Genomic DNA, 17298 nt, shown 5'->3' with positions numbered 1-17298 from the left:
AGGAACTATATATGTAATTTCACCTTTTTAGCTTCATTCCAAAGGACTGGCTAGTATTACGTCCATTTGTTGATAGGAATATGTATCGCCGATTCATTTAGTTGCAGTTGGGACGTTTCATTTACAAACAATTGAATAAAAAATACACAAAATATATTGCATTTTGCAATGGAAACCTGTAACAACTCCGTTTATCATACTGTCAACTTGTTGTACTTTTGTTTATCATAATGACACACAATTACTTTGTAATTACTGTAATTCACAATACAAAACTACCTGAAAATGTAAACGAAGTGTTTTCATAGGCTATTAGATTACATACTGAAATCCCGTCTTGACCACAAATTAACGTAGTAATAGTTTAAGTAGGAAACATTGTAGAAATACTTGAAATAATGTAGTTCAGTGCAGTTAACAAAAATGTAATCAGCATTATACCAGAGGTTGAAAATCTCGCTACAGTCGTAAAGTTCTTTTATTATCACACGACCGGTTTCTGGCTCTTATAAGCCCATCTTCAGGTGTCGTAACTTAGTGCTGTGACACCCGAGAGCTGCGGTGGACGTGTACAAGGAGCGGTGTGAAGATTTAGTGAAGAACAGGGACGTACTTGTTGATCTGCTTATATCACTTAAGTGAAATAGTGGCCACTTGTTCCGGTGCTAGCAAGCAATGCGATGGTGATAGTGATGAGATTTTGAACGTTACTTGTGATTATTTTGATAATTCTAGTAACGGTAGTGAAATACATGATGCGTTAAAGGGATTGTTTCAGGATATGTGGAAGTGAATGTTGAGCTTCATGAAGAGCCAGTAAACTGCAGTGTAATTCTGGGAAGCTTACAGCCTGTGGAAAGTGGAGAAACTTCAGAGAAGGAGAAAGGTATAGGTTTCAGGGAGATAGAAGAGTATTTGTTGCGTGAGGCTGAAAACACATTAAAGTATGGGACCAAGGCACTGCTGTGTTCGATTATATCGTTTTTTACACAAGGCCTATTTAGGTGTTTTCCATTGCCGTTTTCACGTTGTCTGTGGAAAGTACATTGTCTGGTAGAATATTTAGAATTTTGAAGTTGATAATGTAATGTTATATAGAATTATGATATGCTATGTACATTAGATGGTCTGAAAGTTTATTTCGTAACAATTTTACTTGATGGATGCATTGACAGTTGAGTTGGCGACTTTTTATGGTACAAGCTGTTTGTTTCTATGGTTTTCTGTGGGTCATATCTTTGTTCTCACCAGGAATATTGTGTATTTTGTAAGATTCGTGTTTATGTGGTTCTGTGCTCATGTGTAATTTTTTTTTTTTGTCTGCTTATGCCAGATATCGATACAGTGCCCATGGTTTACGATAATGCTCCGATGTTGTTTTATACTTAAACTATGCTTTTCAGTGCTTATTTCTAACTTAGTAACATGATATTTGATATGTTTTTACAGTGTATTCTGTATCGTCCGATCTTCAGAACACCATAGAAGCAAACTGCCTGTAACCCATTTACCATCGCTGACCCAGTTGTCAATACAACCGTCAATTAATGTCATTATGAAATAAATTCTCACAATTCGACAGTTTCACAAATATATGTTCTAGGAAAAACTTAACACATATTATAGCTCCTTCAACATCAAAGGAGCAAACTTATAAAGCAGTGTGACAGCAACTCAGACGTCGATGTCTTTTGGTAGCAAGCCCACCTGATGTACATAATAAATCATGTCTATAATACATTAAATTATCAAACTATGCACTTTCCAAAGGTGATGTGAAAATGGCAGTCCCGCCGAAATAATCTTATTGTAATAAGTGATATAATCGAACACAGAAATATCTTGGTCTCATAGCATAATACACAGCGCTCTTGGATGACATATACGACACAATGAAACCAAATGAGAAGATGAAAACACTGATCGTTGTGATACACAAAGTAGTATGTATATTTGTGTGTAAGTTGATAATTGAAGCTGTAACTGCCTAATCGATACTAGAAGTCCTACTTGTGGATCTCTAAAAGAGCTTACAGGCAGAATAAAGGAGAGGGAGGATTTTACACACTTTTCTGCAGCTGGAGTCCAGATTAAACGTGCCTCTCGAACAATAGTAAAGGGAATAACAAGGATGTTCTGTTGTGTGTCAAGATAAATAATGTTTGTTCTGCGCAGAGATGTTTAGTGACTGAGGATTGGAATGAAATTTTAATATTGCTTTTAACTGGAATGAGATGAAATTATCCTTTGCTGATTCTAAAAGGGACATTTCTGGGGAGACCGACTTTGTGACGGCAAATAAAAGCAATAGCAATCAAGTCTGAGGTATAAGAATTTTATGATACAGGATGTTATGAGGACATGAAGGATTTTGGAATGCGGAAGTAACTAATGGTTCTTAGAGTGAACTTGAGCGAAAACAGTAGGAGAATCTGAAGCTTTGAGCACAAAAGATAAAGAGGAAGTAGAAAATAGTATGGAAATATTATGATATTTTTAAGGAGACACCAAACAAAGCGAAGTTTTCTCAATGTAAGTTAAAGATAAAACCTCTGACACAGTTTTCATTGAGCCCTATGGTGCATCAATCTGCAAGAGAAAAGCAGTTAGAGAAAATGCTACAGTGGAGGAGGATGGAAATATGTTGCAGGCAATATAAAAATCCTTTGGTGGTTGTTTCTTGATGAGGGGGAGGGATTGGTCTAGTTGTGGACTGAAGACATTTGAAAAAGTATTTGGAAAGGGAGACTGATCAGTCAGAAAACACAGACGAGTTCCAAAAGAAATCTGATTATATAAAATACATGACTAGCCATGACTTAACTTCTGCTTTTCATCAAAATGAACTAGAATATGAGTCTAGAAAGTATTCTACACTTTTATATAATGATTAGTATTTTCAGTATTATGTGGTTACACATGGGTTGAATGTTTCTATAGCTGAATTTATTAGGGTGTTGGATTTTTAACAGTGGAAGGAACTTTTAGCCAGATCAACTATTTAGGTAGATGACATTCTATTATCCACTATGACAAGGAAATCTCATATGCGTACTTTGAGGGAAATTAGGGAAAACTGAGACAGAATGGTGGGACTTTGAAATTAGGGAAATGCAGATTTTCTTTGAAACAATTTTCTTGGCCACAAAATAATGAAAGACGATATTTTGTCTGATAATGAGAAAATCCAAGCCACTGCAAAATTTCGTAAGCCTATGTCTAAGAAGGAGCTAATATCGTTCTCAAGTCTTGTAGGTTTCTGTAGCATGTCAGAAAACAAGATTTAAATGTACCTTGCTTAAACAATATTTTGAAAAAGAACAGTATACGGTAGTGGAATGAGGAGTGTCAAGTTACTTTTAATGAGATAAAAGAACAAATTAGTAAAAGTGAAGTTGTACACAGATCAAATCATTGTTTGTCATTCTGTTTAATGACTCATAGAAGCATACAGGCTTTGGTGTTCACTTTTTTCAGAAAAAGGTAGTAGATGGAGCTACTGCATCTCATTCAGCTGCATTCACAAGCACATGGGAAGTATTACAGCATCACATAGAATGAGCTTTTAACAATAGTTTTAAGAAATCCAGGAATTAGTTTCTTGCTCATTAAGTTAAAGTTTACTCAGATCTTAAAGCGCTACATTATTTTAATGAATGCAGATAGTATCATGGAACGATCAGCAGATGGCCTGTTTACTTACAACAATTTGATTACACAGCAGAGTACATTAAAGAAAAGGCGAATGTTATTACTGATATTTTTTTCTAATTTATCAGTTGAAGGTGATGTTGAATATTGAAGTACAAACCAAAAGATAAATTTCACAAATTATGTACATGAAGGGAGTAAAAGATAAGAAGTATATGAGAAGAATTTGCAATCATTTAAGGAGAAACTAAAATCGTGATGATATCTGGAAATTAGTTAAAAGTTACTTGGGGAAGAAAGATTATGAGAAAGTATAACTATATTATCTGCTTCATAGATACAGCCCAGATAGTGACAGATGGAAAGTTTGTCGGCCTGAGCAGTACACTGACATACTTATTGTGTGCAGACAGGAAAGATTTGGTTAATGAGGTTCACTGAAATGCATACAGAAAATTCAAGAAAATATTTACTTCCATAATATTGCTAGGAGAGTCACATGTGACAATGTCAGAGAGTCAGTCAACAGCCAAACATATTAAGGTTATTTGAAAATCATAATTCCTAAAAGATGGATATAGTTGGTATCGATCTATTTGACAAACTGCCTAAAGCAAAAGGAGAATACTGTTATATGTTTTTTATAGTGGACTTTTTTATAAATTCGTTAAACTTTATCTTTTGAAGATAGCTGCTAGTAGATATATTATAACCAAAATCACACAAGATTATTTTCGCACTGGGAGTTTCCCCGGCGCTATTTTTTGTGACAATGGGAGTCAATTTGCAACAAAAGCACGGAAAGATTTAAGTGATGATTATAATACAAAAACGTCGACTTATTTCTGTTTACTCACAATCTTATAATCCTACTGAGAGACATATGAAGAAGACAGGTCGTCTGTGACAGTACTTACTATAAGATCACTCAAACTGGATACATTATATTGGATGACTTGACAACAAACTAAGGACATCACAACTGTTTTTTCTCTATATGAATATTATATTATAAGAAACCTACCTACCTTACCAATGAATTAATTGACTTTACAACATGTAAGAGTATTTCTGCAGCTGAGAGATAAGACATAGGAAGACCATGAAACAACGCAATAGTAAAACAAAACAGAGACATGGCAGCAGAGTGAAACCTACAGAATTCAAAAGTGGAGACTTTGTTAATTAAGAGCTACGCCAATCTAAAATTTATAAACAGTGAGATTAAGAGGTTTTTTGACATACATTGGATCTCTCAAAATTTTTGAAAAATCCACAACCAATTAGGGCTACATACAGACTTATCTCTCCAAAGTCTTGGAAACTTGTTGGCTTAGGAGCGCAGCACAGCTGAAATATACAAACTGAGTTGGTAGCTCATTGTGTATTGGCTTGCGTTGTTGCCTCTGGATCACAGGGTCCCTGGCCTGGTCAGGCATTTTCTCCGCCCTGCGACTGGGTGTTTGTATTGTCCTCAACATTTCATCGTCATGCGTGAAAGTGGCGAGACTGAACAGTGTGAAGAATGGGAATTTGTACAGGCACTGATAACCAAACAATTCAGTGCCCCACAAACCAAATATCATCATTATCAGACAAAGAAACTCACATGATGACATACACAGGGTGGTCCATTGATAGAGACAGGGCTAAATATCTCACTAAATAAACATCAAACGAAAAAACTACAAAGAACGAAACTCGTCTAGCTTGAAGGGGGAAACCAGATGGTGCTACGATTGGTCCGGTAGATGGCGCTGCCATAGGTCAAACGGATATCAAATGCGTTTTATTAAATACGAACCCCCATTTCTCATTACATATTCGTGTATTACGTAAAGAAATATGAGTGTTTTAGTTGGACCACTTTTTTCGCTTTGTGATAGATGGCGCTGTAATAGTCACAAACGTATAGGTATGTGGTATCATGTAACATTCCGCCAGTGCTGGCGGTATTTGCTTCGTGATACATTACCCGTGTTAAAATGGGCCGTTTACCAATTGCTGAAAAGTTCGATATCGTGTTGATGTATGGTTATTGTGATCAAAATGCTCAGCGGGCGTGTGCTATGTATGCTGCTCGGTATCCTGGACGACGTCTTCCAAATGTCCGGACCGCTCGCCATACAGTTACGTTATTTAACGAAACATGAAGTGTTCAGCCACATGTGAGACGTCAGCCACGACCTCCAACAAATTATGATGCCCAAGTAGGTGCTTTAGCTGCTGTCGCGGTTAATCCGCACATCAGTAGCAGACAAATTGCGCGAATATCGGGAATCTCAAAAAACGTCGGTATTGAGAATGCTACATCAACATCGATTGCACCATACCATATTTCTATACACCAGCAATTATCAATTATATGGCGACGACTTTGAACGTCCTTAACAGTTCTGCCACTGAGCACAAGAGAAATTAAGGGACGATCACTGATTTTTTGCACGCGTTCCATTTAGCGACGAAGCGTCATTCACCAACAGCGGTAACGTAAACCGGCATAATATGCAATATTGGGCAACGGAAAATCCACGATTGCTGCGGCATTATGGGAGGAAGGATAATTGGCCCCCATTTTATCGATGGCAATCTAACTAGTGCAATGTATGCTGATTTCCTACGTAATGTTCTACCGATGTTACTACAAGATGTTTCACTGCATGACAGAATGGCGATGTACTTCCAACATGATGGATGTCCGGCACCGCGGTTGTAGCGTTATTGAGTAACATATTTCATGACAGATGGATTGGTTGTCGAAGCATCATACTATGGCCCGATCTGACGTCCCCGGATTTCTTTCTGTGGGGAAAGTTGAAGGATATTTGCTATCGTGATCGACTGACAACGTCTGACATCATGCGCCAGCGCATTGTCAATGCTGTGCGAACATTGCGGAAGGCGAACTACTCGCTTTTGACAGGAATGTCGTTACACATATCGCCAAATGCATTGAGGTTGAAGGACATCATTTTGAGCATTTATTGCATTAATGCGCTATTTACAGGTAATCACGCTGTACCAGCATGCGTTCTCAGAAATTGATAAGTTCACAAAGTTACATGTATCACATTAGAACAACGGAAATAAAATGTTCAAACGTACCTACGTTCTGCATTTTAATTTAAAAAACCTACCTGTTACCAACTGTTTGTCTGAAATTATGATCCATATGTTTGTGACTATTATAGCGACATCCATTACAAAGGGAAAAAAGTGGTCCGACTAAAACATTCATATTTCTTTACGTACTACACGATTATGTAATGAAAATGGGGGTTCCTATTTAAAAAACGCAGCTAATATCCGTTTGTCCTGTGACAACGCCATCTAGTGGGCCAACCATGGCGCCATCTGGTTTCCCTATTCAAGCTAGGCAAGTTTTGTTCTTTGGAGTTTTTTCGTCTGACGCTTATTTCGTGAGCTATTTGGCCCGGTCACGATCAATGGACCACTCTGAAATGAATGTAGACAATGAGAGGGTTGGTAGAGTGGGTGAAAACAAACATGTTTCTACAGCAACTCATGTCAACATTCCTTAGTTCATGGTGTTAGGTGTCGTTGAACAGCGTCGTGGGCTGCCAGGAGGATCGGCACACAACATGTCATCCGAGCCGTACCGGTATCAGTCTGCAGGGTGATTTCAATGTATTTGTGACACCAAGAAAAAAGAGATGTCGGCTTAAGTTTTATGACCTTTTTTTTGCAAACGGTTTAATCGACGTAGCTGCGGGTATTCCAGGCGGGACAACACTATTGGTTTTCCGCCTCTTAAAAGGAACTGAACGTGTTGCTTTTGACTCTGCAAATGCCTGTTTGATAGGTGTTGTATAGAGGACAACACCTGTGCATATTGTAGAGTCTGATTCGCCCTGCGTCCATTTGTCATTAAATGGGGACACAGTTGTGTTTGTTACTGTGTGGCGCGGAGAAGAATGGAGCGCTGTTCTTGGGAGGAAAGGGCAGACATGCACTGTGTTTAAGGAGCGGCGGATGTAAATGCTCACGCTACCCAAAGTTTGTACTTTTGGTGGTTTCCGAATCAGACTCGCCCACATTTACTGCCATCCACAGGTCCCTATGAGAGAGAGGTTCACTTTACGTACGTTCTCCAGTGGCACGTTTTCGTAATGCTATCTGTGCGTTTAAGACCTACTTCTAAACCTGTTGTATTCATTGGTGTGATGGCCTGACGGGTGCGGTCTTCAACGACAATGCATACACCAGGTTTGAAGATAAGACGTTAGCACAGCAGGAAACACACCCTTCGCAAGTTCGCGGCTTGTTGCACGTCAATAGGTGTAAGCCGTTCCACAATTTGCTTGGTGTGGTGTTGTTGTTGTGGTCTTCAGTTCTGAGACTGGTTTGATGCAGCTCTCTTTGCTGCTCTATCCTGTGCAAGCTTCTTCATCTCCCAGTACTTGCTGCAACCTACATCCTTCTGAATCTGTTTAGTGTATTCATCTCTTGGTCTCTCTCTACGATTTTTAACCTCCACGCTGTTCTCCAATACTAAATTGGTGATCCCTTGATGCCTCAGAACATGTCCTACCAACCGATCCCTTGTTCTAGTCAAGTTGTGCCACAAACTTCTCTTCTCCCCAATCCTATTCAGTACCTCCTCATTAGTTATATGATCTACCCATCCAATCTTCAGCATTCTTCTGTAGCACCACATTTCGAAAGCTTCTATTCTCTCCTTGTCCAAACTAGTTATCGGCCATGTTTCACTTCCATACATGGCTACGTTCCATACAAATACTTTCAGAAACGACTTCCTGACACTTAAATCTATACTCGATGTTCACAAATTTCTTTTCTTCAGAAACGCTTTCCTCGCCATTGCCAGTCTACATTTTATAACCTCACTACTTCGACCATCATCAATTATTTTGCTTCCGAAATAGCAAAACATCTTTACTATGAATGTGGTATGAAGATGATTTACACCCCTACTGCCTTCAGAAGGTTCACGCTCTTAACCCAGACAATTTTCCATGACAAATTGAGTTCTGCCAGTGGTTTTTGTAAAGGTCTGCCATTCAATCGCATTTCCCAAACCGTGTACTTTTTACGGATAGGGCATCATTTACAGGAGAATATATTCAACAGCCTTAATCAACACGTGAGGGCAAGGGAAAATCCTCACGCCGTCTTTGTTCGTGGTCGGAAAGATTGCTTCGCTGTCAACATTTGGGCCAGCTTGGTAGGACATAATGTAGTCGATGCATACATGTTCCCCCGGTGACTGAACGCAGACAGATACTTAACCTTTTTGCGAGAAGAGTTCTTGTAACATGTTCCACTCAACGTACGACAGAGACTGTGGTACCAACACAATAGTTCACCTGCGCACTTCTCACATGCAGTGCGAATGTATTTGGGTGAAACGTTTGGTGAGAACCGGATAGGCCGCGGCGGGCCGATGGCATGGCGTTTCCCCGACTTCAAACCCATTGATTTTTTTTCTTCTGACCCCACTTAAAATTTGTTTCAATTTCCATGACTTCTTGTAGCTATTTTGAAATACAGGTTATAAAAGTTCACATTCTCATTTACCTTGATGCCACAAATGCATTCAAAACGTTGTCCTGCAGACCTGCTAACATGACAGCTCGGATGCTATGTTGTGTGCCTACCCTCTTGATTGCGCGTGATGCTGTTCAACGATGCCTAGAGCCGTACGTTAAGGTATGTGAACGTGGGTTGCTATTTGTAATGACACGCAACACCAGCCTTCTAATTTTCTACACTCATTTCAGGCTCATTTTGTATATAGATATATGCTACTTGAAATGGGTTTTGAGGAATGGACACGAAGATAAGTTTACTTCCAGTTTTCAGTTTGAAGTATGAGCTTTTACTTGTTATCTAACCATGGAACAACATAACCATATTTCATATGTCCGGCAATATTTTGCCTCTACATCTTTTGGTAATGTTATCTACCATTAAATGTGGTGAGGCTGACTACATTTACAGTCAGTCTCATGACATTTAGTAGTAGATAACATTAGCAAACAATTTAGATGCAAAGTATTGCAGGGCATACGAAGTATACAGCAACATTACTGTGTCAACACAAAGAAATTTCTGTTAGATCTAAGTATGGTTTACTTAGATTTAACCCTTTCGTGAGCAAAATTATTGAGCAGTTTTTTTCTTAATGAATGGAGATCAGATAGTAGTTAAAAGATAGGTATATTTATCATACAGAATATAAAATTTGCTCCAACTGTGAAAGTGAGGTCACACAATAAGGTATTCTTCCTACTGCCCTTCCTTGGAGTTAAATGACAAAAATAACTTTTTCAATATATTTCATGTTTATCTGATAAATTTCCTCCTCTTGTTACAATGATTGTTCACAATTACTTGCCATGAAATTTTCTGAAACATGGGTCTATGCAAAGTGGTATTTGACAATATGTACAAACACAGCGAGTGCTCTTTTCCGCAGCTTTGGTACTACAATGACGGCACGTCCAGTAGGTTTCTCCTAAAATGGGTTGATGCTCCCCTGCAGCCACGTGACAAAAATCTTCAGGTACTTTACCCCTTTTTGCCAGAAAGACAGGTTTTTGTCCACGCCTTTTTTGGGATGAGAAGCCAGCGATCAATTGTCTGGCTAGATGGATCCTGTATGTGAGCTAATCATGCTCTCCACTTTCTCTTTTACTAATTTTCCACAGGATAAAACTGTTCACTGTAGCAACATCCACCAGGAAATAAAATATTCTGTGCCACCATTTTACGGAACGTCTGCCAGTAGCATACCTTTCTCGCAATTGATCAAACTTATCGACACCACCCATTATTTTGTTGTATTCTGCCATAACCTCAGGACAAGAAATCTCTGTACAAGTACCATCCTTGTTTTTCCTTTTCACTGTGGCTGTTTCTCATTGGTCATGAATTGAGGACAGGAAAGTGACTGAATGGTTATCCATCCATTTTACTGCAGAAATGGTTCCTTTTGTTTCAAACTGGAATTCTGCTCGTTCCAATTTTACGTGCTCCTTCATAAATTTGGATAAATCAAAAGTATTTACCTTATACTATAGCTTTGAGGGTAAAAATCACAAAATGTCACGCAAACAGCATTGAAATGCTCCTCTACAGAGCAACACTCAGCTATAAAATGCCTCTGCGCGAAGGTACAGCAAAAACGGCGGGAACTTCAGATTGGAATTAGTACCCTAAACTGTTCACTAGGTGGTAGCACCGTACAGAGGTGGGAACTGTGAATCCCACGTGACAAGGAGCGAGTTCATTGTAGTGGGAAGCATATTTTCCACCGCTCACGAAAGGGTTAAGTATGACTTACTTTTTGAACAGTCTGTGTTGCAACTGTTCAGCTTCAACATTAACATTCATAAAGACTTTTACTTTAATTTACTTTCATTTCATTATTATATCCCCAGAAAGGCGCTTACACCGCAATGTGGCACAGATATTTATGACCTTCACCCTATTGCCAACACAGTTTGCTTTTCAAAAATGTTATGACCCTGTGGCTGTACTCTCTTATGAGCACTCTTTTTGCATGCTCATGATAGATATTATCAGTAGTAGATCACTGCCTGTTCTGGCAGAAAACGAGCTGATGTAAACAACAGGACTTTCTTATTATCAAGTCCATTCCCAGATTACTGTCATCATTGCATCCCGCCAAATGCACCAAGGCTGTCATGGGAATCCTGACATAGCAATGTGCAGTTTCTTTATCAACAAGGCTACTCCTGACACCCTCGTCCCCCACACCCACGTCCACACAGCCTCATGACCATCCCCTGTGCCCACAAGACCTCCCCCTGTCCAACCCCTGTCATTGCCACGCCTCCCACATTCCTGCTCAGCCAGTGGCGTAAAAATTGAGCTCATCACGCTCTGTATATCGTTTTTTATAATAATTTGATTGTATGCGCGCATTTATTTGCTGCCCAGCATGAAGTGTTACCAGCAATAGTGGCATCAGCGATCATCTGGGAAGAAGAAGGTTTTTGTTATGTATTTTTCAGTCCATCCCTAATTATTATTATTAGTATTGTGTGTGTGTGTGTGTGTGTGTGCGCGTGTGTTTATCTTTATACTTACGGCTTTGCCATTATTGCAGAGGAATACACACAGATGTTGATTATCTCACAACTGCAACCATTGGTCAACTATGCAGTAGTACAGCTTCTGCAGCTCCAACAACGAGTGTCTGATCCAGTGCTGGATGCGGATGCTCAGATCTTCCCACCTGAACCACAGCAGCAGTAGCTCTCACTCTCCACAGGATGTCTTCCCAACATTTTGGATCTGGTGTCATTCGATTAAGCCGTAGCACATCAACAGCTAAATACCATAAGCGTACTGTTACCAATACTTGCAATGCGACTGCCAGTGGCTTTAAATGGTTCAAATTACTCTGAGCACTTTGGGACTTAACTTCTCAGGTCATCAGTCCCCTAGAACGTAGAACTATTTAAACCTAGCTAACCTAAGGACTTCACACACATCCATGCCCGAGGCAGGATTCGAGCCTGTGACCGTAGGGGTCTCGCGGTTCCAGACTGTAGAGCCTAGAACCGCTAGGCTACTCTGGCCGCCAGTGGCTTTAAAATGTGGATGTAGGTCTTATGTCTGACAATGACTCTGAAGTAGCTATAGAAGTAGAAAATTCACAATGTGTTGGTGCTAAATAGTGGATTGAGTGGCATGAATGGGACTATCTGTGTGGTATGATGCAAAATACAGACAGGAAGGTGAGTGAGAAGTATGGCTCATTTCATATTCCTACTGACATTCACATGTTTACTTATAAAGTGTTTATGGTATGTATGCTTGTTGAGGAAATGCTAGAATTAACTGTAACAATTCAAATACATATCTAAAACATTCACTTATACCTAAACTGAAAGATTGTGCCACTGTCATCCATATGGCAGTGTACTATGAAATTGTTCGGTGTTAGCAGAACAACACTGTAACCTCCGAACACATGGAGCAGTACATTAATGTCTATTTTCATTGTACTCAAGCGTGTTAGTGTTGGGTACGTAACTATAAAATCTGCGGAAGCTAAATGTAATGAAAGGATATCGATGTACACAATGCGACCTATACGCCCGACTATGATTCAAGCTGAATTCAAACGCTATAGAAAACAGTTAGTTTAACAGTACTGTAATTCCAGAGGCTTATATATAGGGTGAATACCCCAAAACTTGCACCTCAAATACTGTGGAAATGGGAAATGCTGCTGATGTGTGGTTTTTGCAGAACGTATTCGTAGTCAGGGTGTCGTATTAATAGGCAATCAACAGTTTGTCATAACACTTAGAAAGTGCATTTCCTGTGCAGACGTTCACTTTTTTAAATACAGCAGTACGAATTGGCATTAACAAACGAAACTTAGGGTAAATTAGAATGCCAGTGGTGTTTTTTGCAGGATTCTAGTGCGAGTCGTTTACAAGATATCATATTTTGTAAAGTTTCCACGCTGACACTTGAACAATACCCGTGGTACCACAACAAAAAACGACTCAAATGCATACAATCGTTATGTGGTTTCTAACGAGTAACAAGACAACTGACCATTACAATTGTGTTCAAAATGACCGCTGGCAGCGGGAATACGCGCTTCCAGTCTGGTATGGAAGGACTGTATATTTGTAAATATACAGTTTCTAAAGTGAACAATGCACAAGGTAAATGAGAATGTAAGTGGTATTTGTTGCAGGACATTAGTGCGAGTCGCTTACGAGATATTAAATTTTGCGAGATTTCCACCCCTACACTTTTTGGGGCTACACAATCTGCGTAGTTGCTAGGTACGATGTTGTTATGTTTGTGTGCAATGTGCATTTCTGTTACTTGAGTGCACTGTGACTTCCTAGTTAGTTAAAGAGTGACAGTCCAAGCAGTAGTTCGTGAGTGGACTATTTTATATATATAGGGTGTTTCAAAAATGACCAGTATATTTGAAACAGCAATACAAACTAAACGAGCAGCGATAGAAATACACCGTTTGTTGCAATAGGCTTGGGACAACAGTACATTTTCAGGCAGACAAACTTTCGAAATTACAGTAGTTACAATTGTCAACAACAGATGGCGCTGCGGTCTGGGAAACTCTATAGTACGATATTTTCCACATATCCACCATGCGTAGCAATAATATGGCGTAGTCTCTGAATGAAATTACCCGAAACCTTTGACAACATGTCTGGCGGAATGGCTTCGCATGCAGATGAGATCTACTGCTTCAGCTGTTCAATTGTTTCTGGATTCTGGCGGTACACCTGGTCTTTCAAGTGTCCCCACAGAAAGAAGTTACAGGGGTTCATGTCTGGCGAATAGGGGGGCCAATCCACGCCGCCTCCTGTATGTTTCGGATAGCCCAAAGCAATCACACGATCATCGAAATATTCATTCAGGAAATTAAAGACGTCGGCCGTACGATGTGGCCGGGCACCATCTTGCATAAACCACGAGGTGTTCGCAGTGACGTCTAAGGCAGTTTGTACCGCCACAAATTCACGAAGAATGTCCAGATACCGTGATGCAGTAATCCTTTCGGATCTAAAAAATGGGCCAATGATTCCTTTGGAAGAAATGGGGGCCGAGACCAGTACTTTTTGAGGATGCAGGGACGATGGGACTGCAACATGGGGCTTTTCGGTTCCCCATATGCGCCAGTTCTGTTTATTGACGAAGCCGCCCAGGTAAAAATAAGCTTCGTCAGTAAACCAAATGCTGCCCACATGCATATCGCCGTCATCAATCCTGTGCACTATATCGTTAGCGAATGTCTCTCGTGCAGCAATGGTAGCGGTGCTGAGGGGTTGCCGCGTTTGAATTTTGTATGGATAGAGGTGTAAACTCTGGCGCATGAGACGATACGTGGACGTTGGCGTCATTTGGACAGCAGCTGCAACACGGCGAACGGAAACCCGAGGCCGCTGTTGGATCACCTGCTGCACTAGCTGCGCGTTGCTCTCTGTGGTTGCCCTACCTTTCCAGCACGTTCATCCGTCACGTTCCAAGTCCGTTGAAATTTTTCAAACAGATCCTTTATTGTATCGCTTTTCGGTCCTTTGGTTACATTAAACCTCCGTTGAAAACTTCGTCTTGTTGCAACAACACGGTGTTCTAGGTGGTGGAATTCGAACACCAGAAAAATCCTTTGTTCTAAGGAATAAACCATGTTGTCCACAGCACACTTGCACGTTGTAAACAGCACACGCTTACAGCAGAAAGACGACGTACAGAATGGCGCACCCACAGACTGCGTTGTCTTCTATATCTTTCACATCACTTGCAGCGCCATCTGTTGTTGAAAATTGTTGCTACTGTATTTTAGAAAGTTTGTCTGTCTGAAAATGTACTGTTGTCCCAAGCATATTGCAACAAACGGTGTATTTCTATCGCTGCTCGTTTAGTTTTTATTGCCGTTTCAAATATACCTGTCATTTTTGAAACACCCTGTATATATATATATATATATATATATATATATATATATATATATATATATATATATATATATATATCAACTAGAACGTGCAAGATAAAAAGTTTACTTCGTACAGATAACAATATATAACAATATATAATTTGCAAGCAACCATAGTGTGTAGTCATTCACATGCGCACAACTATGACGTACACTTCATCCATGTATTCCTGTCACACATACACAGATCATCACTCAAGCAAATAGGGTGCGAACGGGAGGGCCCTTATCTCAACGGCACAGATGAAGCGTTTAGCATCATGGTATGACAGTTCAAGTTAGCAGTGCAGTATGCATCTCACGGCCACACGACCAAAAGACTACTAGCTGCACCTTAAGAGGAGATTCATCATCACCAAGCAACCACTCCTTACATTCTTCGAACATGAGTGTCTGTGAGACTGCACACCACACACACTTAGCCTTTCTCTGGGTGACACCTGCATCTAGGCAATATACATACACACCCTACCAACTCCTCAATTTGCAAGCCATTTGTCTTGTCTTTCATCAGGTCAATAACTTTGTTCTGAGATGTTACACCATAAAGATTATCGGCCGCATATCCAGATTTGTCCAGTTTCTTAAGGTTGTAGCTAATTACTTTATATGCATCTCAGCCTTCCACCCAATAGATGAAACTGTGTCCATAAAAGCAACTCGACATCAGCGAAGTGTGGTTTTGCTAATTTTTCAAACCTGTAGTGGAATTGGTACATGCACAGTTTGGAGAGGTGCAGAACACACAAACCGATATAAACATGCTTCAGGAACTCCGTTAAATCTTATCTTTCTCCACAACGACTAGTTTAGTGGAATTGTGACATGCTTAAAAATTGACCTGGTGACGTAATCCCCTGCGTCACAATGCCTATCCCAACGGTAAACTAAAAGAATTTCGCAACAGATTCCATCATTCACCACGTTTCTGCCGAAAACTAGATTTCATAAAATTATAAAAATCTTTTTCAAAATCGCACGTTGCAGGAGCCCTCTGTTCATTGTTAATACCAATGCTCTTCTTCAGTGACGCACACTGGTCGAAGGAAACGCCGCATGTGGTTCTAAGAAGTCACATCCATTCCTAGAGGTTCCTGTATGTAGGATTTATTCCTGCTTATTTCCGAGCTTGGGGATGGAACTGTTTTGCGAGACAGGGCGCTCCAGACTCAATAGCATGTCGCTGTGCTCGTCATGCAAACTGATGGAATTTTTCAGGTCTGCCTCCAGGACACATCCCCTACCAGCATCGGCAACTACATCTTGGTTCTTATCTTTCAGTCCGACGACGTGATCTTTGGATAGCCATCAGAACACCGCAACAGTAGATTTTGTTGCATGGTATGCCCATAGAGATTGTTGACATAGAGGTAAAGGCTGTAAATCAAAATGTCAGATGGCCTGTGTTCCTCCTCATTCAGTCGTGGGTTATTCGCATTGATGTATATGTGGACGCACTGGAAAAGTCCTCCATGAATCCTGAGCTGGAAAAAAAGCAACATATCAATATCAGTCAACAATTCGATGTTGATATCTGTCCTTTTTAACAATGTACCCCACGAATGTCCTGACAGAGTGTAATAGAAGGCAGGATCTAGAGAGCATGTATCCAGCCATACATTCCAGAATTTCTCAAAAACGTCCGTGACGAAGACGACATCTGTCTCCACGTAAAACTCAACAAATCATTCTAAATCAGAAATGCTTAACGCGTTTCAATGAATCCTACACTCCGCACATGTTATAAAAGTAACCCTGAGAGTTTCCTGGCGAATGCAATTATATCGAGAAATGTGGTTTTGCAGAGTCTCTTCACTGAATTCAGGTATTCATACGGGAATATCCCCTTTGTCATTACAAGCTGAAACTTTGCAAACATCGGGGCAATAGTCAGATGGACCCGGACAAGGTGATGACGATAACACAGACTTCGATAGCCCCGTCAATGATAGGTCCACCCTGCTACTGTTAGACCATGGACAGTATTCATATGGACCCAGATGAGGTGATAATGATGACATAGATGTTCATGGCCGCATCAGCAATGGGTCCAGTGGCAGTGTTATTGCTCGTGATTCCCTGGTGCACGAAAGTTGAGGTACAAGAGGAAGACCACTTCTGGACACAGCTCACAAAGGTGACAA

The sequence above is a fragment of the Schistocerca gregaria genome, chromosome 6, assembly GCF_023897955.1.
Source record: "Schistocerca gregaria isolate iqSchGreg1 chromosome 6, iqSchGreg1.2, whole genome shotgun sequence".
Taxonomy (NCBI): domain Eukaryota; kingdom Metazoa; phylum Arthropoda; class Insecta; order Orthoptera; family Acrididae; genus Schistocerca; species Schistocerca gregaria.
Note: the sequence above shows the minus strand (reverse complement) of the source record.